The sequence below is a fragment of the Pholcus phalangioides genome, unplaced genomic scaffold, assembly GCF_987345545.1.
Source record: "Pholcus phalangioides strain wild (caught in Gottingen) unplaced genomic scaffold, Ppha-v1.0 ptg000018l_1, whole genome shotgun sequence".
Classification (NCBI taxonomy): Eukaryota; Metazoa; Arthropoda; class Arachnida; order Araneae; family Pholcidae; genus Pholcus; species Pholcus phalangioides.
The window spans coordinates 2,741,074-2,759,984 of NW_028301611.1; the positions used below are offsets into that span (position 1 = coordinate 2,741,074).

Genomic DNA, 18,911 nt, shown 5'->3' on the forward strand with positions numbered 1-18,911 from the left:
TCTCTTAACTCCTGTCGTCTGGTTTCTGTTACGACCGTCAATTTGTCAGCTCTGAAACTCTCCTGCGTTACTCCCGCTCTGTTTTCTCTTCCTGGGATCTGCACCATTAGTGCGGGTACCTCTCCTCCGTGGGCGCCTTTTTTTCTTGTCCATGAAACTCTTCTTTCCACTTCTCTGTGGGGTCTCGAAGCTGCGGCTCCTCTTCCCTCACTTACTCCTGTTCCTCTGGATTCCTCGTTTTCGATTCTAATGACCCTTTCCGGTCTCCATTTCCATTTCATTGGTGCCCTCATATTGGAGAAGTTGCCCCCTCCTCTCGTCAATCGGGGTCTTCCTCCTTTATTATCCTCTGTCCGACTCTTGCTCTCCACCTCTTTCCTTTGGATTCTTTCCGACATTCTTGGCCCTCTCTGCGGCCTCCCGGTTGCTCTTCGGTACACCGGGCACGATATCGCTGATGCGCTGTGCCTCACATCATTCCTGGTGCCCTTTTGTTGGTTACTCCATAAACAGTTGATACATCGCATCTTTTCATTATGGCAGGCTATCGTCTCATGCTTTTCTGCACATCTGGCACATCTTGGATCAACACTGGTGCACCTCCTTTGATGATGCGTCATTGCCTGACACCGGAAGCATCTGGGAGACGGTGTGAACAACTTCACCCTCACTCTTTTTTTCCCAATCCACATCTCGCCCCTCCTCAGTGTCTCAGCCAGGGCTCTATTCGCTCTCACCTCCACCACAATATGTCTCCTCTCCTCCACCTTTGCCCTCAACTGGAATTTGTAAAATACTTCCTCTGCCTCCTGTCCTAGTACTCTTGCAATGCCATCCGTCAGCTCCTGAATATCCTCCTCACTTCTCCTGTCTTTAACCATGATATGTTCCCTCCTTGGTTTTGGGGGCCTAAGCGCCATCATCTCATTTAAATCACTCATCTCTGCCACCTTCCTGGGGAGTTCCTTGGCATCCTCCTCACTACTCGGATCTACCGCACAGCCCCTCTGTATACTCCTGATTCTCACTATCCTTCCTTTCAGGTTTAACCTCTCTGCACTTGCCCTAAACCGCTTTGGCAACTCTCCTTTGTCCTCCTCGTGTCTTGGGAAAATCAACACGGTGTAGATCTTTTCCCCTTCTTTCATCGCTCTGGCATATGAGGGGCTTTCTGACTCACTCTGTGTGTCTGGGGTCTGCATTGCCATGTTTAGTAACCTCCTCTGGATATCCGTCATCCCTTCCGACTGCGGCTCCCTCCTTTCTCTTCTAGTATCCTCTCTGTGGAAGTCCGCCCATCTCACTCTTTTAACCTTAGTTCTTGCTGACGGCTCCTCTCGGTTTTCTTCCAATATTTCTCCTTCCTCTATCTCCTCCTCACATCCTCTCTCCCCGGGTTTTGATTTGGGCCTCGCTCCCATTCTCATCCACTGCTCATTGTCTAGTGTCGTCTCTTTCGTCTGCCGATCCCTAACTCCTTCCCTAACCTGTGGGTCTTCTCTCTCCTCCGGTTGGGCATCACAGTTGTCTACATCATTAGTATTCGTTCTGACCACCTGCTCTCCTCCTGCTTTTCTCTCTTCCTTGGTCTGCACCTCTGGCTTCTCCGGCTCTTTAATATCCATCAGTCTCACCTGCCTATCTCTTTCCCGAATTTCACGAGGGACCTTTCTCCCCTCCATTCGGGTGCTTAATTCGACAGTTTGGGTTGCAACATCCATTCCATTCAGCCCTTCCTCTAATATGTTTCTCTCTTCCGTCTGTGTTTCCTTGTCAACCTGGGTTGGAACCTCCTCCGCACCCTCCTGAACAGCTATTTCCCCTTTCTTCACCAACTCCTCGACACCTTGGTCCTTTTGGGCGTCTATTCGTGGAGTTTCCCTCGATATTTCAGACACATCAATCTCTACACGGGGGCACTCTCTTTTCCTCCTGTCGGGGTGCTTGTCATCTTTCCTGACACACCATGTGCCTTAGCCATCATGATTGTCTCTTCAATCAGGGCCTTTACATACCCATGGTACTTCTGTGGCATCCTGTATTTTGCGCTGGGTCCATATCCAGTCTTCTCTGTGATTATGTGCCACAGCTCGTTAGCCGGATCAATTTGGAACAGGTCCTTTCGGAATTTATAACTTTCCTCCTCTTTTTCGTCTTCCTCTTCTGACTCCTTCAGTCGACTCTCCTCAGACTCCGTCGTCCAGCTCACCTTGAGGTTTAGCGAGTCCCTTGACCCCTGCGTGACCTGTTCTTTTTCCAACGATTCCACCTCCACCGTTTTTGGTCTCACCTTTCTATCCTCTTTTTCCTCTCTGTCTCCTCTTGCCTGTTTCGGAATAATGTCTGAAGGAAAAAATGACTTCGTTGATGTCGAGAGGCTAAACGTAGGGTGTGATGAGCTCTCATTCCTCGTGTCCCCACTGCTCTCTGGATTCCATCTAGGGATTTTTGATTTTCCCGATCTGGTCCTTCTTTCCTTCTTGTCTTTGACTCTTGTTTTGGTTGTCTCCCTGTATCTCTGGATTTTCATCCTTCCCGTTGCTTGTTTCTTTTTATGCATCAGCCCTCCTTTGTGCGCCTCCCCTTTTGGTAGCTTTGGCGTCTCCATCATATACTTTTCTCTAATTTAAATTCAATAATATGCAATGCGAAAAAAAAAAAAAAATGTTCGTAATCCATGTAAGTCCCTTCAAGCGCCATCTGTCGAGAGCGTTGTGTACTAATCACTCATGAAAGAGTACTAACGAAAATTTCTGCTCTCCAATAACCAACGATAACAGCAGGCAACGATAAATAGGTTGAATTATAGCAAATGTTCTGATTAATGATCTCTGCTATCAAGTTTCAAAAATCACTCACCCCCATCATGTCCAGGCGGTCCTTAAATATATATTTTAGCTTGAAAACCATTGAAGTTTATATCCGGAGTTTGTGTAATCACACCATCCACTTCGAACTAATTGGAATGTTTGAATGATCTTCATACCGTTTTAAAGCTGACATTCCCGCCGACAAATCAAATGAAAAATTTACACTGATCATCACTGAAAAATTTGAGTCATTTATAGCGGAAAATGATAACCGTCACTAGTTGATGAAGACTGCACCGATACAGCACGCGTGGCGTTAACGATATCCAAATTTCTTTCCTACTTCACACCACCACACAAGTCCACATATGCACCTTTACTCCTAGACTTAATAAACAGTAATTACGTATTTACTGCCTGCCGTAACCTAATAATCACGTTTTAAAACAAAATTTTTAACGGAGCACGAAAGTAAACAAACTGCCTCCATTATGACTTGACTGGACTTTTTGTGGTGTAGCAGTAGTAGGTAGGGCCTCCAAAAAATGGCTCGGGGATCCATGATGTTCTTAAGTCAGCCACCTCGTTGGGCAATTTGCCTGTTGTGGCGTTGTATTTGTATTAGACACGTGTCGAATTCGAAAACTCGAAAACCCTTGGTTCAGTTTGAGCGTGCGTAGATCCTGACGTCAGATAACCGCAGATATCAAAATAGTACCAACACAAACTTTCATTTCTCTACTTCAAAATGAGGTCAAGATGGTAGCGCTATGGTTATTTTTGATGGAGTCATTGAAGTTTGAAATTGGTTCAACAAAAACCGTCGCTCGTTTGGACGTGATCGCCTTCCCACACCCGGTATCGATTTTGAAGACAAAAAATGCCCATAAAAATTTCCTATTTCACACATGCTGAAAAATTAATCCGAACAAAAAACAAATCTTTCATACTTAGTTTTCGCCTAATTTTTCATGCTTCCCTGGTAAATAAAAGATCAATTACATACTTAATCATACAGAAAAAAAAACCATGAACAAAAATTCCAAGCACGCGAAGCTTTATTATACATAAAACACGCACTCATCTCGGGCTAACAGATTATCTGTTTATAATATTCGCTTTACACCTGACACTTATCAAATTAAGTAAAGATTTTAAAAAATCTATAGCAACAACAATAAAAAATTCTCAAATTATTACGACAAGGCACGAATGTTAATTAGTCTCATTTACTTGTGAGAAATTTTCTTCTCTTCCTTCCTTCCTTCCTTCTAAACATACTTCATCTTTTATCCGGATTCTGAAGAATATGTATTCGGAGGAAGACGAAAAAGTACTTTTTCCAGGCAATTTCTTCTTCAGCAGAAAACTAATTAAAAAAGTTCCTTTTTCCATGGAATTTCTCGAAGATAATTAATAAAAAAAAAAATTAAATAAATTGATAATTTTCTTCAGTATGTTTGGTCTCGTAAACGACGGACGGAATCGTCTATCTTTTGCTGCAAATGACATCGTCATTTTCAGGATATCACCGTACATTATTTTATATATATATTTTGATTCTTCCTTCCTCGTTTTCTTCGGTTTTGTAATTAGAAATCAGTTTGACAGGAAACGTTTTTTTTTTTTTGTGTATGAAAAATAAAATGTAAAAATGAGAGAAAGCCATGTAGTTTTTCTCCCGCACTATGCAATTATTATGCAATTTTTCCTGAACGAAAACGATGATTTCGAAGCGGTATTGTTGCTTTTCGATCTCCGAGTGAAGACATGTTCCCATATTTTCTTTCTGAATGAATAATTAAGCATGATTGCGTGTATTTGATTAGTCTGTTGATTGCTGAAATTCCGAATGTTTTCTTCATTTCGTGCATTAATATAAAATTAATTCTTATTGCGTACAGAATACTCGGTTAACAGAAATTTGGAGCAAAATTTCTGTTAACCGAGTTCTGTTAACCTGTTCTCCGACATTTCGCGTCTGACATTTCACCCTTGAAATTTCGTTGCAGACGTTTCAACCCAGACTTGGTTGGGGTCCTGGTTTATCCGCCTCGAACATCCCCGGATGTTTCACTCCTGATATTTCGCCTTGGCCGTCCCCGAGCATTTAGCCCCCGACAATCCACCACAGCCGTCCCTGAACATTTCACCACGAAGTTTTTTCCCTGGCATTTTGCCACTAGCACGTTTTGCCTTTGATATTTGGTACCGGACATTCCGCTCCGAGCATTTCGCCTCTGACGTTTCACCTCCGATGTTTTGCCCGTGAAATTTCAATCCTGGACGTTCCGACTTGGACATTTCACCTTGGACACTTTGCCTCCGATATTTCACCTCAGACGTCCCCGGACATATTGCTCCCGACGTTTTATATCTGACCTTTCACCTCGGATATCCTTAGACATTTCGTCCTTTGCATTTCATCCCTGACATTTCATCCTTGGCATGAAGTTTTGTCCCCGGACTTTAGCCTCGGACATCCTGAACATTTTGCTCTCGGATTTTTTTCCTTGACATTTCACCCCTAGCAAGTTTCATTCCCGGTTAATTTTGCCCCCGGGCATTTCGTCTCTATAATTTTTTTGCCCCGTACGTTTTGTTCGACACCTCGGTCGTTTCGGCCCGGACATATCACCACCGGACGTTTCACGTCGCACACTTCGCCTCTGACGTTTCACTTCAGATGTCCCCAAATGTTTCGCTTCTTGCATAAATGTAATGAGTAGGCTCCAAAATATGTAAATAAGGCGAAACGTCGGGGACGAAATGTTGGAGGCGAATTTTCGGAATCCCAAAATACTCCTATATACCTTGAGAATTATAATATCGTAAATTTGATTGTTTTGCAATATTAGAATTTGAGAAAATTGAGAATTGCATCGTTACATAAGTATTATTGCATTTATCACAACTTTGGTCGGAGAGATATGCATCCAGACTAATACCGACTGATTACTTGACTACTAACAATATGCAAACTCCATATAGAGGCCAAGAGCATTGAAAACTCTATTTTAATAACCTGTGTTGAAATTAATGTCTCGAAAGTGTTGAAATATTTCACATCTCGTTGAAATATATTCATATTTCGATATCAATAATTTACATATACATAACTGTAATGGCAGATCTGATTCCACTTTGTCTGAATTTGCAATTCCTTATCACCCATTCGATGAAGAATTATTACCATTCGTTGTTATTGTAGGATAATTCAGTTTTTCATCTATTGTGAGAGAGAGAGAGAAGAAATTGGAATTATTATAATTCAATTCACGCTTCCACATTTATTCAAAATTTAATAATAGCAGCTTAGTTGCATGACATTATAAGTCCATATTAATCGAATCCTATATTTTAATCTCAGCAAGAATATGAAGCGAGGTGAGACGTTATAGCAATGTGTCGAGGGTAAGACACCTATAAAAAATTAAAGGGTGTGTGCCATTCTTTTTTGAGCTAAATAACAGGTTTGACGCACCAAGGGGGTATCTTGGAAATTGATAGAAAAATCAACGTGAGAATATAACGCGATACACGCGAAACTTTAAGGTTTGGCATGACTAGATTCACCTCCATTAAATTTAATTTTAATTATTCCAAATTGAATTTAGAAATTTTAAATTTAATTTTAATTAAGATTGATCTTGTTGATCCCTTATCTTTCTTAATCCCCCCCCCCCAAAACTTGACCCACTTTATTTAATTGACCCCTTAAACCCCGAGACACTATCCACCCCGTAGAATCCTAACGAGTTTGGCGTCATAAGGAATCCTGATCGAACCCGCTGTAACTGCCACGAGTGGCAGATTTGTTCACTAAAAGTTTCTGGTGATAATCGGGGTTGGCTTCAAATCATGAAGGGGGGGGGGCGCAACGGCAGCTTTAGTTTAAGAGTGAAAAGTTCAAAAGTAAGAAGAAAAAGAGAGAAAGTGAAGTATTCTGGATGTATCCTGCGTTATGACAGCGCAGCCAATTAGGAGCTGCACTGTGACGTCACATAACTTGCTTTCGTATGCGAAATATACTCTCGTGTAACCACGGTGTATTACAGAAAGGTAATAAACTGTCTTTGTCCGGCACAAACCGTCCAAACCAACCCCGCCACCCAACTTTATTTTCCTACACGACCGAATGTCTATTGACACCCCTTGCTCCATCACCACCACAACCCATCTGCTTCTCGAAACTTCATCGCACAATCAGTTATTCTACGGAACGGGTTTTGAGCAAAAAGAAAGCGTTTCACTTTTTGTTATTAATTTCCTTCCTCTCATATATATATACATATATATATAAATTATATTTCCCGGCTGAAGAAGTTTCACTTCAAAAAGAAAGCAGGATAAGAAACAGCAATTGCCTGTAGCGACGTGGCTGAACCTTGAAGGGCGTGCTTCGACTGGCCAAATGTCGCGATGCCGCTACTTGTACTATGTGTTTATTTGCAAACTTTTTGTATATAATCGTTATAGCCCCGTACACAACAGGGTGAATAAATTTACCCCTCGTGTTTCGTCTCTGGGTTGTCTGGTGCTCGGAGGGAGTGAGCACTGATCTAGTGGGAACGAATGGTGGACGCTGGCAATTCCGGCAATAACTTTTTGGGAGCTATTAAGTGAAGATGAGTATAATATGGGAATAAAGATGGAAAAAGTCCCATTATTTTTAAAATTTAAAAAATTATAATTTTACTCTAACTTCATTTTCTGTGAAAATTTCACAGACGGTAGTTACATTCTAAAAGTTAGTTACTTACTTACTCTTTTTAAAATTATTATCAGTGCGAAAAGTGATTTTTTTTTGTCATTTTCAATATTCAGTCACCCAGTAAGCCGATAGTAAATGACCATTTCACTAATATCGATCTCCTCAACCATAAAAATAAAGTTTGAAGCATAAAACTGCTGTGTATTCAGTCTTTTTCAGTCGTAAGCCATTGGGAAATGCGGACTGCTAAACCAAAGACAAAAAAAAATCGTGTTATACACTGTGTAATCGATTTATTATTCAAGAACAAAGATATAGTCCATAGATCAAACGCAATGATGCTGAACGTACAATCGATTATATCGCATCGATCAAACTCGAGTGTTCCAGGTGATAGCATTCGTACATTTTAGTTAATGAATTCGTTTGCAGTTTCCGACGCCAATGCGATGCCTCGCCGGAGAATTCTTCAGCTACGAGGAGCATGAGTTCACGTGCGTGCTTTGATGCATACAAAATGACTATTTAACAAGTTAACTATGCAGTAGGAGCTGCGAGGATACGCCGGGACTCCCTTGGGAGAGATGGAGGAGGTCGAACAATTATGTTAATTAATTACGCAGCGTCGACTGAACAGCTCCGTGGTAATTACTTAGCGCGTTTGCTAATTAATCAGTTCTCGCTCTACTTCTTCGAACGTGGAAGATATACTAGTTTCTTATCATATAGTGTCTTCCATTCGTTACACTCGAAGCCGTTGATTAAGTAATTTGTATCGCCATTAATTTCATTTATTATCATCCTGACAATAAATAACTGAATAAATTACTGCTCACGCACAATTTAAATTATGATAAACCCTTGAATTTATTTCAATTTCTCAAGGTATTCTGTCCGCTGAGTGGTTTTCAACGCGGCTTTGGGCTAAGGTGGAATCGAATTCGAATCCTAGCTCAGGCCTGAATATGTTTAGCAGGCTGTTTTGTGATCACCAATTTTTTTCGTGAAATACAGTCCACATCGTCGCTGTTGGGCTGTGTGAACATCGACAGACTTGTATCGTGAGGACCCGGGTTCGATCTTCACAGGCTGAAGCTGGTTTCCCACGATTTCTCAAAGTCAAGGTGCGAATGTGAGCTGAACCGTTTTTATACCATTTAACCAACTGCAATATTCATCATCAACGCGTAATACGAACAGGGCGAAATAACCGGCAGTCCCAAGGTGCCGTCTGACGTCAATAAAAACGTTTTTTTGAAGTTATAAAATGTCTCAAACACAACGTGATAAAATGGTCATCGTGTCCATTTTGGAAACGATAAAAATGAGGTCAATAAAATGACCATTTGCAAATAGTTGGACTTCCGGAAGATAGATGGCACCATTCGAAGAGACGGAAGGTAAAAAATGTGCGAAGCTGTAGCGCAGCTCGGATTTGAACCCAGATCCCTACGTATCTCACGTCATGCCTCTACAGTCATTCAGAGAAAATGACCAAATTTTCACGTCATATCTGACGTCGAGTGACTACTTGGGGCGTTATTGTTTCCGAATTCGTTAGGCAGATGACAGCATTTTTTACAACGCACAAAACGCATTCACCGCAGGGGCATACGCAGTTTCGGCCTTCGAATGGAAGCATACTGATTTTGGGAGGGGCATGATGCATTTCTTCCGGAAATTTTTATCGGAAAATATCTTATGGTGTACTTTTTTCGGGTACCAACCTTAAAAAAGCATTTTGAATTAGCATAAATTGATTGAGATGGCATATAAATGTATATTCATCGTCTTGGGGGGGGGGGACTCCCTTATTCCTCTCCCTCTGTACGGCTTTGATTCAATGAATCATAAATTTCAGGTTAGGTTCACAACACATACATAGCAAATTTCGACCGCACAAGCACCAATCCGTAAGAAATCATCCAGAGAAATATATACGAGACGCATGTGTGTGGTTTAGTCATAGCAGTGATGGTTGCCTTTCATTTTCGCTGTCAGCAGCAGCATTCTTCAACTATTTGAGCAAATAAATGACAACATTTTTGGTGACAATTCTGGCAATGTTGCGTATTTAAGATCCTAATTTTTAGGATATTTCTCTATCAAATACGCTTAACCCAGGCTTTGCCAAACCAGGAGTGCAACAGAGGAGGGGGGGGGATGACAAACGCCATATATCTCCTATCGCTGTAAATGCGATAACCGCAAGTGTCCTTCAAGTCCCTCCCTAAGCGGGAGGACGCGAATGTTTTCATAATAACCACTAAGGATCAGCTTCGATCTTGTTTTGGTTGGCTCGCTCTGGCTGGTTATATATATATTAAAAACAAAGAATATTATATATACACTGCTCAAAACAATTAGGGGAGCACATGGTTTTAACAAAATTACGCAAAGATGTATACCGATAAGTAACATAAAATGAATCATCCATAATTTAAAGCCTAGCAGGAAACGGAAGAAGAAAACTTCATATGCAAATCAAAGTTCATGACGTCAAAAACCAGAAAAAGGAGCTAAGGGCAGAAATCGGGATGTTGCAGAAACGTCTGTTTTACTGCCGTAACTGTGAAATTCGATTGCGCAGTATTGTTTTTTTGAGACAAGGTGACTTGAGGATGTCTCAACAACGTGATTTACCGGAATCCATGGCATGGCGTGTTATAGGCAGACTGGAATTCGGGCAAACACAACGTAGTGTCGCGGACGCTGTTGGAGTCGCCAGAAGTGTTGTTGAAAGGCTGTGGAATCGATTCAAAGAAACAGGAAATGTTAGACGTCGACCATGGCAAGGTCGGCCACGCGCCACTACAGCAACTGATGACCGGTATGTACGGTTAACAGCCCGTCGAAACAGAACAGAGAATGCTACGCAGCTGCAAAGACGGTTGCTCTTGGCAACAGGACGAAGGGTGTCCAGCCAAACAGTACGTAATCGGCTTCATGAGGGAGGGCTCTATGCACGTCTCCCCACGCCACCGTGGGGACCGAAGAAAATGGGCTGCTGAACATCGAGATTGGGAGCAACATGGTTGGAGCCAAGTGCTGTTTACAGACGAGTCCCGATTCAGTCTGGAGTGTGACACCCGACGTGTTCTGGTATGGAGGGACAGGGGCACTCGAAATAACCCCGCATTCGTTCGTGAAAGGTCACAATACAGACGAGCTGGTTGGATGGTATGGGGTGGAATCAGCATAGGTGGACGTACGGACCTGCATATCATTCGGAATGGCACTTTGACGGCCCGAAGGTATACAGACGAGATACTGCGACCTCATGTCATCCCTTACGCTGGAGCCATTGGAGATTCCTTTGTTTTCCAGGATGATAATGCCCGACCGCATAGAGCTCGTCTGGTGGAGAACATGCTTGAAGCTGAAACAATACAGCGTATGGAATGGCCAGCGTGCTCTTCTGACCTGAATCCAATCGGGACGACGCATTGCTGCGCGACCAAGGCCGCCTGTTACTGTCCGAGACTTGCAGATTGCACTTCTTGAGGAGAGGAACAGTATTCCCCAAAGTCTGATCGATAACCTCATCGCATCCATGGCAAACAGGTGTGCAGCAGTCTTAGCTGTTCGAGGAGACCACACGCCCTATTAAAACTCATGCATCATGTCTAAACAGTACTTTTTTTTATCGTTTACGTGTAACCAAATTGTTGCCCTAAATCATCTTTTCATATTTTTTCCATATTTTTAAAGAATTAAAGCTTAATTCCAAATTTTTTACGTCTTTTTTCTGTATTGCGCATTGATACGCGTGTACTATCCATTGTATGCCAATACGTGGCTGTCTCGCACGGCTTTCTTCACTTTTTTGCTTGCTTCCTAATTGTTTTGAGCAGTGTATATATGTATATAAATGTGTGTACATATATGTGTATTTCTCTTTCCTCTATTTAAGTTCTTCATGCATTTCATGTCCACAACACACGTCCGTACTCATATTTTCACTTTTATGTTGCTATTTGTTGCTAATTGTATATACAGTCGAATAGCGTTTTAACGAATGCCGTTATAGCGAAAATCTCGTTTTAACGAACACTTTTCTAATTTCCCAGATAATTTTACACAGAAATAATGCAGTAACCTGGAATTCATGTCTCCTATCACTGTAAAAATCAGTGATTCCACAAAGTGGGTTTTGTCTTTCTCCTAAAATTTACCGTCTCCTCAAGAATATCCTCAAGAATACCGGACTCGATCCTAGCATGAATTGATCTTTAGAGCGAAATGACCGGGTATTTCAGTCACGCGGAAAGTGACGTAAGTCGAGAAAAAAATTCTGCGCGCGGGAGAGATTAAATAAATCTACAGGGTGGTCCATAAGTAGCAGACCATACTTTGAAGTGCCGTAACTTCTGTGAGAGTCTCCATGAAAATAAAACATATGACTTATTTTGTAACACAAACACTCTTCAATATTTGTTTTCCATTGGGTGATCAACTTGCATGTTATCAGCGCCAATACAGGCTTGCAATCGCAAAGACATTTTCGTGCGATTTTGCACGCAGATCTTGAGGAAAAGCAATAAATTTCTCAGTAATGAGATTATTCAGGTCGGTCCTATAAGGTGTTGTTGTTGCAGGAATAAATTTTATCCTTCAAATATCCCGACAAGAAAACGTTTTGAGGTCCAGAGAGCATTCCGGGCCAATCTGTTGGCCCGTGACGTCCGATCCAACGTCCGGAGAATGCTTGGTGCAACCAATTCCGTTACTGTTCTTTCATAATGAGGAGGAGCTCCATCCTGCTGCACCACAACTAATCAAAGTGGTCTCTCTGTTGAAGTAAAGAGTAAACAGTGTCCCCCTAATAAGGTTCAGGTAATTCGCACCATTTACGCCAACTTCAAAAAAGAAAGGGCCAATGACACCAATAAGTAACACCCAACCAGACCATGACGCCGGGACTTTTATCATCGTGCTCGACTACCGTGAATAGCATTCAAATCGGAATCACGCTAGATCACATAATTACGTCTGTTTACACTACCGGACAGGTGAAGTTTAGCTTCATCAGTCCATACCACACACTGTTCCAAATGTGGGTCTTCCATCTTGATGTGCCACTCTTCAGCAAAACTGCAGGTAGCGATTATTAGGATCACCTCCATTCAACCGGTTGATCAGTCTCTGAGATGAAATGGTTTCAATTTCATAACCATAGGAATGAAACACTGCAGCTACATGTCACAAGTTAAACCTGTCTGAAAATTCACTTCCACCAGAAGTTATGGCCATTCAAAGTGTGGTCTAATAATTAGGGCCCATCCTGTATATATGTGATTAAATCTGCGTTCAATTATCCTCGCACGAGAGATTAGTAGCGCATTCAATTCTGAAGCGTTTTTTTTTTTTGATACACACTATTTATTGTTACACCCTGTAAGCTATGAATCATCTAACACAGTAATTGCACTGATGTTTCCTTCAAATCTGACTAGAATGGTGATTTCCTCTCCATAACGAGCCCACCCCAGAAAATTTCCTCCACGGAAGCTAACGCATTCACAAGAGTTACCATAAAACACCGATTATATTATTATCGAGGAAAACTTTTTGGGAAAATGTCTCGCAGAAATGTTATAAATTCTTCAAGGATTTTATCAGAGTTTCTCCTTGTCTTGGAATAGCTCTGGTGATTCATCAATTTCCATTTATTCCAAGATTCCCCGGGGAGCTAATTGTTCCTGGAATTCAATTCATTTTCTATTGCGGTGCATCGCGAATAATAATTCGATTACGTCGATTTAATCGCGGCAAGAATCGGAGATTTTCGATTGGCGGGAAAGATGTGTGATATCAGATGTGAATTTAAGTAAATATAAGGTTTTCAAGGTAGCAAATTGTATGTGTGTGTTGCTGCATAACATCGCGATAATCGCTTTGATTAGATAGAAACGCTAATTAAGATGGTCCGAGAACTAATAGTTTCTCGCTCCGATGTCGCAATTGATTAAAGCGACATCGACATTATTTCTTGAAGTAACAATTTAAGATGATGTATCAGAAAAATAGTGTGTTAAGAATTAATTTGATGAATGGAAAAATCAATAACCTGATCCTTTAGGTCATTTTTTTCCCAACCTTTTAGGTCCATCGCCCCCCCCCCCTTCAAAAGAAAATTTTCTCATCGCCCCCAACCCACACCAACCCATAGGTTTATACTAAACCCAACCCATTATACTAAACCCAAACCTTCTACCGCCCCCTGGATCTTTCCATCGCCCCCCCACAAAGGCAATATTGCCCACTTTGGGAAACAGTGCTTTAGGTATTTACTGGTAATTGTGAGAAATTCAATTAATCAAAATCTATTTAAGCTATTTTGAGTCGAATTTATCATTCTGGTATCTAGTAGGTCTATTGCGTGAACTTCTTAGTCCTTAGGCTAGACATGGGGTACTTCTGCCGCTCGCGAGCAGGTAGGGTGACCATATGACCAGTATTTCAAGAGACATTCCTATACACTTGAGTGCCAAAAAAGTCATGAGATCTCTCTTAATATTGCTGCACTTTTCGCCGGGTAAAAGGAGGCCCCACACGATATTAATTACAGTCATATCAATATATACATCTTGCGTATTTGTCAGAAATTTACGCTGCGTCTTTTTTTCAATTACATTCTCACCTACTGCGACTTATAGTCGCCACCTATTTCCCGCCATCGGTTGTTTCTCGGCGATTTCAGCGATTGTTAGAAACTTTACTTGCCATTGACAATTTTTTGGTTGTAAGTGGCACAGTTCCTCGTCTTCGACAATTTCTTATGTAATTGGGAACTTTTCTTTAACAATTTTGTTTCACTTTTATTAGTCAACTTTACGTTCATTCGATTTTTTGGTTTTTTTTTTCCCCCCTGTAATTGGCAACTTCACGTGCAGTAGAAATTTGTTTGGCGATAATTGGTTATATACCGTATGGGTCTCCCGATTTCCCGTTTTTTTTGCAGGAAATGCAGTCAGTATAGGTATTTATAATGTTGTGCTGTGTATTAGTACTTTTCTACCGGAGCTACTCTCGAAAAATTATCAGAGATTGTGAGCGCTGAAATAGAGAGACGGCAAGCATATTATCAACTTATTCAATGGATATTTCAAGTATCCAATCGGTATCAAAATAATGTAACAATAATGGAAGAAACTATACTTTATATAGAAGAGCGAGGAAACTACGCCAATTTGTAATTCAATATCGAACAACTTTCCACCAGTCTCGACGAAAACTTACTTGAAGAATTCTGTTAATGCTGTTGAATCCGAAGACACACAACATTTGGTCGACGCATAAGAGATTAGTTCCGGAGATTACATTCGTCGCTGAAATTGATTTAATTCATTTCCCTGGTCGATGTTTACGTAACGGAATTCTGTCGCTGACGTATCCATGTTCGTGGGTAAACACTTCATGCATTTTTAACGTTCTAAACGCATATCCCCGTCTTCGCAGGGATCACCAATCCACGTGAATACAAAATCATAATCATCATGCTGATTATGAGGACACTTCATTAGCTATTGATAATTTTTCGAAGAGTATAAATGATAGGATTATTCCTTGAACGTTTACGGTTCACTCTCTATGGTCCAGAATTTGTTAAGAAATCAGCTTTTAATATGACAGTGTATTATATAAACAGCTTTATATGTACCAACAGACCAAATAAGAAGTATTTCGATGGGTTTTAGCGGAAATACGTACTAATCTGTTTGTGTCGGAATAATTAATGCAAGACCAGCGATGTTGACTGACTCTCGGTGAAACGGAAGCGTAATCGTGTGATAATGAAATCACTTATTTTAGGTTTATGAGGGGAAAAAATTGAATCCGTGATTATTAGCCTAATTATTGTTTGCTTAAGGGTTTAAGAATGAAGAATGACTATACACGTATGTAATTGCGATTATTATATTTCACACTAAAGTACGAAGTGACTAAAAAGATGGGCTTTTTTCCCGGTTTTGTTTGTCAGTAACAGAATTACTTCAAAATATGGGGGATTAGGTGGCAGCATCAATAGAACGTGATACGCGAATAACTCTGTCAACATAAATATGTTATGCAAAAATACAAAAACTGACACGCTTTTAAGACAAATAAAAATTTAATTGGTCGACGCGTTTCGGCTCTACAATGGAGAGCCGTCATCGGGACCTCGTGGTCAGAAATCACATAAGTGAGTCGTTGAAGGGGTGATGTTTATTTATGCTTGGTCATCCGGAGAGTTCGCCTTTGTATTTGCTGAGGATCATCACCCCCTTCAATGCCTCACTTGTGTGATTTCTGACCACGAGGTACTGATGACGATGCTCCATTTTAGAGCCGAAACGTGTCGACCAGTCGACCAATAAAAATTTTATTTGTCTTAGATATTTTCATTTTGTCTGGATTCGAACCCGTTCACTTTGACGGTAACCTTCATAGTGGAAGACGAGCATCTTACCACTGCGGCACTCGGGGACCACGTTGCCATAAATATGTTAGGGAGCCCACATATACTCAGAATTCAAATTCGGGCACCGCGTTTCTATACATACAACATATGTATATAAACGCGGTGCCATAATATGTTGGGGGCCCACATGCACTCAGAATAAAAATTCGGGCACCACGTTTCCATAAATATGTTATGGCTCAAATGCACTCAGCTCACACGCCGCTGTGGTGGTCGAGTGGTCATAATGACGAACTCGCATTGTGAGGATCCGGGTTCGAACCCCACCGTCGCCATAGTGGTGGTCGGCTGAAGTTGGTTTCCTACTTCGAGGCGCAAATGCGAGCCGATCTCCCCATTGAAAAGTCTCGCCACAGAGAGCAACAGGCCTACAACGATTAATTATTCAATCATTACACTTCACTCATACTTAGAAAAACTGGTGGCAGATGGCAGCACTACACATAACAAGCATTACACAGAAACAAACTTCACGTCAGGTTTCACTACACGTACACACACATTCCCGCATGTACCAATTCGTTAGAGGTTCCGCAGAGGAATATGGACGAGGTACATGTGTGGTGTAGTAGTAGTAGCTCACATGCACCAACCGCAGTCAGTTTGTCTCCTTCAAGGACCAGAACTCCCCATTTCTCCAAGTTGAGTCTGGCACACTCCAGGGTTCGGTCCTCTCGCCATTATTGTTTTTAATTTACATTAACGATCTCGCAAACTCCATCAATTGTCATATTAGACTCTTTGCAGATGATTGCGTCATCTACCACACAGTACAAAGAATCTGACCAAGCATTTCTCCAAAGTAACCTCAACATTGTCCCTCAATGGTGCTCGTCCTGGCAATTACCCCTTAATTCTTCAAAAACAGTTTTTATGAGAATTACTCGCAAAAGACTTCCCCCTCGTTTCTTCTTACACTATCGATAACTCCTTGATCACCGAAATTTCTAGTTATAAATATCTGGGTGTAATTATTTCTGCCGACCTCCGTTGGAATCTCCATGTTGATTATGTCTTTCCTAAGTGTCTCCAAAAACTTCTTTTTTTTTTCGTCGGAACCTCAAAAACTTCACCCGTCACCTCAGACATCTCTGCACCCAAACCTACACTCTTCCTGTACTCTCATATGCCTGTGAAATCTGGGACACTCATACTCTCTCCAATATAGACAAACTAAAATCTATTCAAAATAAATCCGCCCGTTTCATTCTTAACTGTTGGTCATCCTGTGCCTCCGTCACTGAGCTCAAGCGCCAACTCAATATGCAACCGCTTTTTTACCCGTAGATATATCTCTCGGTTATCCTTCCTTTTTAAAATCCTTCATGACCATTTTCATATCGACACTTCAAATATTCCAACTCCGGCTTCTTACTTCTCAAAAAGAATTAACCATTCACAAAAATTGAAACGCATCTTTGCATCCACAGATTGTTTCAAATTTAGTTTCTTTCCTCGAACAATAACCGACTGGAACAACCTTCCCCCAAACATTATTGATTGTGAAGCAATTTTCGATTTTCCTCGTGACATCAATCATCTCTAACTTCATCACCACATTCCCTTGTATAGGCCTCGGCCAACCAATGTTAAATAAAATAAATAAATAAATATATATATATATATTGATCATTGATCATTTTCTGCACACGAGGGCTAATTAGACCGGGACCTACAATTTACGGCAGGCTTGTTTTTTATGCTCGTCGAGAGGTTGGTGCGCTAGCCCCTCGATGGGTCACTCCTTGCGGTAGAAATTTTTTCCTGCGGTCTTGTCGCCGTTTTTGCTGTACCCCCGTGTCAGGAAAGTTTTCTGACAAGGACGAACCGGGTATCGAACTCGCGACACCTCTAAACATCTTTTGGTACTTTTAGGCGAGCATCTTATCGACCTGGGCTACCGCGCCCCTATATATATACATTGTACAATATATCTACCTATATACGTTGTATATTTCTACTGTATAAATAGAGTGATGGGGAACAGATAGTGTGAGGGTGAAAAAAATACACTTTGTATCTCTTCTCTCTTATCTTTTCTAATATACTGTTTTCCTCTCTTTTGTTTTTCTGCCTTTTCTTTTACTTTTTTCCTTTCTCCTCCTTTTCCTTTTTTTTTTTTGAATAAGCAATGAATGTCCGTATCTGTATCCATAATAATTATGGAAACGTTGCTTATTCACGATTTCAGTAAACATTACAAATTTGAATAAGCGCAGTTGCGAAGAAAACTGGACAGATGTATGAAAAGATTCAGAACAACTGAAAATAATGGGTGTGAATACAACGTGATATGGAATATAAGGGGTCCGTCGAACTGTTTCATTTTTGAAGCTAAAACGTCTTTGAAATCGGTGCTGGGTGTGAGGGAGGCAATCGCGCCCAAATGAACGACAGTTTCCATCGAAGTAATTTCAAACGCCAATAACTCAAGCAGCAATAGACAGCGAATTCACCTTGATCTCGCTTGAAAGAGGAAGGATGAGAGTTTTGCCATTTTGACATTCGTGACGGCAGTACTTCAGGAACTGCTAGCGTGCAAAGTGAACCCACAGTTTGCGACATTTCGGATTCGACATGTGTTCATATACGGGACTATAACTCAAAGACTAATTATTCCATGCGAGTGAACCAAGTGTTGTTTTGAAGAGGAGTATACGTGTTACAACTCGTTTTGAGTTCGAAGTTTGTATCTTAAAGACTCGAAAAGATACGAGGTTATGAATTTGAAAAAAAGTTTGCAAATTTTTAGTTTTTTTCTTTAAATGTCGCGGTATATGAGGGCAAAGCACAACGATAATTACAAAAATTTTACACAAATGCGCAAAGCGCAAAATATTCCGAAGAGGATAATATAACACCAAAAACGACGGGTCCGAATTCAAAACCAACGCCCAGTACGGTCGTGAATATAGAGAGT

General features: G+C 41.1%; 1 protein-coding gene across 2 annotated transcripts in view; it reads right to left on the bottom strand.

Annotated features, from left to right (window-relative positions):
* The window catches only part of Trpm (transient receptor potential cation channel, subfamily M), a 343,617-nt gene that overhangs the window by 174,367 nt on the left and 150,339 nt on the right, over positions 1 to 18,911 (bottom strand). The window contains exon 1 of one of the 2 annotated variants that reach the window (XM_089247634.1): positions 5,931 to 5,995. The exons of the other annotated variant lie outside the window; for it this stretch is intronic. The gene's annotated coding sequence lies outside the window, so the exon portion shown is untranslated. Of the gene's footprint in view, positions 1 to 5,930; positions 5,996 to 18,911 lie in introns of those variants that run through there. 2 annotated transcript variants of the gene reach the window in all.